At 44.2% G+C, this 6,000-nt stretch overlaps 1 non-coding gene across 1 annotated transcript; it reads right to left on the reverse strand.

Annotated features, from left to right (window-relative positions):
- Nucleotides 1–579: 579 nt before the first annotated feature.
- On the reverse strand, nt 580–683 carry LOC115933893 (small nucleolar RNA U13). The gene has a single exon (XR_004069735.1). It is a non-coding gene; the product is annotated as a small nucleolar RNA U13 (small nucleolar RNA).
- Between the last annotated feature and the right edge of the window lie 5,317 nt (nt 684–6,000).

Below are 6,000 nucleotides of genomic sequence, written 5' to 3' on the forward strand. Positions count from 1 at the left end.
CCCGGCCGGTATTTCTGAAGACTGTCAAAGTCATAAAAAACAAGAAAAAAACTGAGCAAAACTGTCACAGACCACAGGAGATTGGGGAGAGCTAACAACTAAATGAAATGTAGTGTCTTGGATTGGATCCTGGAATAGAAAGAGGGGATAATGGAAAAACAGGCCAAATCCAAATAAAATCTGGAGTTTAGTTAATACTTGCTTTTAAAGCACCTACAAATGCTCCTTGACTTGCCATGGTATTATGTCCTGATAAATCCAACATAGAGTGGAAATTTTTAAGTCAAATCATCATAAGTTGGAAACCATCTGTATTTTATTTTGTTGAGTTTATTCTTTAAATCAAGAATAGGTTTTGAGCCAGGCTTGGTGGTTCATGCCTGTAATCCTAGTGCTTTGGGAGGCCGAGGTGGGAGGATCCCTTGAGCCCAGGAGTTCAACACCAGCCCGGACAACATGGGGAGCCCCTCATCTATTAAAAAAAATGGTTTTGAATTTTGTCAAAGGCTTATGAAGATAGTTATATGACTTTTTTTATTCTGAGGTACATTCATATGTGAATTATATATATTTTGTTCATGTCAGATGAGCAACGTGCTGATGTTGTGACAAGGTTTGAGGGAGGCACATCTCATGCATGCACTTGGACACTGAATCATCATGCTTATGAGCTACAAAAGTATCTAGTATGGGAATGATATTGATGGTTTTCCAGTGTTGAATAATGCTTGAATTTTTGGAATAAATCCCACTTTATCATGAGAAAAAGTGAATCTGATAAAACCTAAAGTCCTTAAAGGCCTTCAAGGCTTTACTCTATCTCCCTGCCCTCACCCTCTCCCCCAATCCCACCTCATTACCCCTCTGGATTTGTTTGCTAGGGCTGCCATAACACAGTACCACAAACTGTGCAGCTTGAACAAACGGAAATTTCTTATCTCATAGTTTTGGAGACCAGAAGTTCGAGACCAAAATGTAGCAGGGTTAGTTCCTTCCAAAGGCTATAAGGGAGAATCTAATCTGTTCTGTGCCGCTTCCCAGCTTCGGTGCTTGCTGGCAATCTTTGGTGTTCCTTGACCAGTAGAGGCATCACCCCAATCTCTGCCTTCCACTTCACGGTGCATTTTTCCTCTGTGCATTTCTCTGTGTCCCTTTTTATATGGACAGCAGTCATATTGGATTAGTGTCCCCCCTCTAATGACATTATCTTAACTAATAACATCTGCAATGACCCCAACTCCAGACAAGGCCACCTTCTGATGTACTGGAGTTTAGAACTTCAAAATATGAATTTGCGGAGAGAGGACACTATTCAACCCATAACACCCTCTAACCACTTCCACTTCACCCCTTGTAGCTCAGCTCCAGACATACTGGCCTTGTACAGCTCTTGCCTTAGGGCATTGACTCTGGCCGTTCACCCCCTCAGAAAGCTCTTCCTTAGCTGCTCCTGCAGGTAACTCCCTCACCTCTTCTAAGTGTTTTCTCCAGTCCACCTTCTTGCTGAGGCCCACGCTGTCCCCCATCTGCAGCTGCACCTCCCCAAGCCTTCCTGATATCCCTTGCTCTCATCAATTTAACACATGCTTCTTTCCTTGCTGCAGTCATCCCTTCCTAACATCCTATACCATTTGCTTGTTTATTATAGAGGCTATTGTTTATTGTCTGTCTCCTCTGGTGCATATAAGCTTCACGAGGGCAGGGATCCATATCTATTTTGACCACTGTATCCCATGTGCCTAGGAGACATTACACATCTCCTTGGCAAGTAGAGGGTGCAATAAACAGTTGTTGAAAGCAACGCAAAAGAAGAAAAGAAGGATTCTATTTCTAGAAACTGAGGACCCACCAGTGACTTGCCCTATGTTTCTCTTGCCTCCAGTCTCTGGGAAATAACACTGGAGGGAAAGTTAAGCCCACCATGGCTGTAAGAAATGACTTAGCAAAGCAGGAGACCACTAACTGTTCTGATAACACCTGAGATCAAGCAAGATTGCAGGAGACCACTGACTGTTCTGATAACACCTGAGATCAAGCAAGATTGCAGGAGACCACTGACTGTTCTGATAACCCCTGAGATCACGCAAGGTTGCTTGGTTGGGGGAGGCGGGGGCAGGTGCAGAATCTACTCTTGGAGGCCAGGGCCTGGAGTTGCAAGACCAGTCCAGGAGAGGGCAGCATTATCTTCAAATCAAACCAAATAACTGGAGGAGCACAAGGAAGCAGCCCACGTGAAAATTCCTCTACCCTATGGAAGTACAACTGTAAATTGGGTTCGGCAGCCTATGTCTAGAACTTAACACCAACCTTTAAAGTTTGCAAACCCTTTCACATGCATTCATTCTCCCCTTAAAGTGCTCCTAGATGAGAGTTTAGCCATTGCCGGAGTATGAGCGGAGTTTGCACTGAGCAATTAAACGATATCACCCATGTGGTCCCATGTTCCTCAACTTGTCACAGGTTCCAAGCACTTAACAGTCCTGTCCCCATGGTCAACCCCCATTTCCAGCCCACAGACCCTTCCTCCAGAAGGTTCTCAGCCTCTCTGAGTGAACTCACACTTTCAAATACAGCACATTTGGACTTACTGGCCAAGGGATTAAAAGGTATACAGAAAGCAAGTTTCTGAGAACTGAAGATCGTTTCACAGTGTTTTGGCCCTCCAGCTTGGGCTGCCATAACAAAATACTGGTGATCTCAACAACAGAAATGTGTTTCTCACAGTCCTGGAGACTAGAAGCCCCAGATCAGGGTGCCAGCATGGTCGGGTTATGATGAGGGCACCCTCCTGGCTTGCAGATGGCTGCCTTCTCAATGTGTCCTCATGTGGTGGAGAGAAAGAAAGAGAGGTCTGGTCTCTTCCTGTTCTTATGAGGACACTAATTCCACACGGGGGCCCTACCCTCATAATCTATCACCTCTCCAAAGGCCCCACCTCCAAATACCATCACAACAGGGGTTAGGACTTCAACATATAAACTTGGTGAAGACACAAACATTTTGAGTCCATAGCAAGCACCATGTCACAGTTTAACCAGAAAGATTTCCTGCCCTGATAACACTTCCTTACATATTCATGAGTCAAGGCTCTAGCAAGTTCTAACAAACTTTTATCTGTGTTTGATGCAGGCTTGCTTATTTTCTCTTACACGTGGCCAGCCGTACCAAGCTCTACCCAATATGGCCCAACCTGCATAGTCAACATTCTGTCTGATGGACTCGGCTGCCAAAGCGGTATCCATGGTTGCAGTAAAAATAAACCTCACAAATGGTGACCAGGGGGCTGGAGGATGGAGGGTTTCTAGATGGAAACTGGGCAGATGGGAGACAGGTGGGAAGAAGACTCCTTGTGAATAGCTTTTAATTTTTTTTTTTTTTGAAACATGTGACATAGTTCCCATTACGTATTTTCAATGTTTAAAAAATAATTTTAAAATGTTAAACAGTCATAATTCAACCATGGTGGCAAGAGGCCTGTGGTGCAGCTGAGAACCTGCTCTAAGCTCTGGCATGTGCAGTTGTATGTCTTCTGGCTGCTCTGTCTCAATTTCCATCCACAGAGCCAAGGAAGCCTTCAGCCAATTCCAGGGAGCATCCTTCTGGGCCCTGGGTTTACAGACCTGCGATTCTCTTTATTCCCTCTGCTCCAGATTCTCCAAATCAGCTCACTTTGGGCTCTCTTGGCCCTGTGTCTTTCCTGTCACTGGTTTGTCAACTGCCTCCACTCAGTGCCTCCCCTTAGCCCTTCCTGTCCTTAAGGTTTCTAAATGCGATTCTAATAGCTTCACAAATGTGCTCCTCCACTTTCCTAGGCACCAAGGAAACCTTGACCTACAGGCTTTAATTTCACCCTTGCAGTGAATTCTTATTGACTTTCACTGACCACTGGAACCCACCTACTTGCCCTGAGAACACTCCCATTACTTTTCAATTAAAATAAGACCCTTGATTTATACTTTAATATACATATATCCAGGCTGGGCACAGTGGCTCACCCCTGTAATTCCAGCACTTTAGGAGGTCGAGGCAGGAGGATCGTTTGAGCCCAGGCATTCAAGACCAGCCTGGGCAACACAGTGGAATCTCATACCTCTACAAAGCAATTTTCAAAATTAGCCAGGTGTGGTGGAACACACCTGTGGTCCCAGCTACTCAGGAGGCTGAGGTGGGAGGATTGCTCAAGCCCAGGAGGTCAAGGATGCAATGAGCCATGATCACACCACTGCACTCCAGCCTGGGCAACAGACCAAAACCTTGTCTCAAAAAATAATTTTATATACATATATATACACACGTGTATCCAGACTCCTGCTGAAACTACCTCTCCCTGTTCCAATGCCACACATCTAGTTCAGCCTGCAGATGAGTTTCTTTGACTGCCTGGGATTGGTTTCCTTGTTTGTTTAAATTAGAATTGGTTTCCAACTTTTAAACCTTGAGGCTTTTTCACATTTAAAAACATCTGGATTTATACACTCTCCTTTAAAATTTTGAAGATCTGGGCTGGGCGCCATGGCTCACGCCTGTAATCCCAGCTCTTTGGGAGGCCAAGGCGGGTGGATCACCTGAGGTCAGGAGTTCAAGACCAGCCTGGCCAACATGGTGAAACCCTGTCTCCACTAAAATTATGAAAATTTACTGGACATGGTGGCATGCACATGTAATCCCAGCTACTCAGGAGGCTGAGGCAGGAGAATCACTTGAACCCGGGAGGCGGAGGTTGCAGTGAGCCGAGATCATACCATTGCACTCCAGCCTGGGAGACAAAAGCAAAACTCCATCTAAAAAAAAAAAAAAATTGAAGATTTGACAACACTGAGCTCATGGCAAAACTCAGCTAAACCTAGAATGTAAAAGAAATCCTAGAAATAGAGCCACACTTACACCATCACTTGATTTTCAACAGAAGTTCCAAAGCAATCCAGTGAGGGAAAGGAAGGTTTTATCAACAATGTGGGCCAGACACAGTGGCTCACGCCTGTAATCCAAGCACTTTGGGAGGCCAAGGCGGGTGGATCACTTGAGGCCAGGAGTTTGAGACCAGCCTGGGCAGCCTGGCGAAACCCCGTCTCTACAAAAAATGCAAAAATTAGCCAGGCGTGCTGGTATGCACCTATAGTCCCAACTACTCAAGAGGCTGAGGTGGGAGAATTGTTTGAGCCTCGTAGGCAGAGGTTGCAGTGAGCTGAGACCCAGCCTGGGTGAAAGTGAGATTCTATCTGAAAAGAAAAAAAAAGAAAGAAAAAGAAAAGAAATCTCATTACACAATCAAACATCACCAGAATGACTAAAAATACAAAAGCATGATAATATCGACTATTAGTGGGTTGTAGTACAGCTGGAATCCTCACATATAATTAGTGGGAATGTAAAATGGTGCAAACACTTTGGTAAAAGGTCTGGCAGTTTCTTCTACTTTCTGACCCAGCAATCCCACTCCTAGGAATATGCCCAAGAGAAATGAAAATAATATGTTCACAAAAATATTAATAGCTTTATTGATAATTGCCAAAAACTAGAAACAGTCCAGGTGTCCATCAATAGGAGAATGGCTAAACATACAGTGGAATAGTCATACAATGGAATCATTCTCATCAATAAAAAGGACTGAATTACTGATACACTCCACAACATGATGTATCTTAAAAACATTACACTGAGTAAAAGAAGCCTTCCACTTCTATGAAGTTCTAGAACAGGTGAAACTAATCTGAAAATAATCAGAGCAGAAGTTACCTCTGGGAGGATGGAGGCAGAGACAAACCAGCCATGGGGGGACATGAGAGGATTTTTAGGAATGATGGTAATGTTTTCTATTTTGATGGGCATTGGGATTATACAGGGGCACCTATTAGTTGAAACTTAGTGAATATACACTTAAGATTTGTGCACTTCATTGTCTACAAATTTTACGTCAAAAGAAAACACTAAAGGCCAGGTGCAGTGGCTCACGCCTGTAATCCTAGCACTTTAGGAGGCCAAGGTAGGAGGATCACCTGA

Source organism: Gorilla gorilla, chromosome 11 (assembly GCF_029281585.2).
Source record: "Gorilla gorilla gorilla isolate KB3781 chromosome 11, NHGRI_mGorGor1-v2.1_pri, whole genome shotgun sequence".
NCBI lineage: Eukaryota > Metazoa > Chordata > Mammalia > Primates > Hominidae > Gorilla > Gorilla gorilla.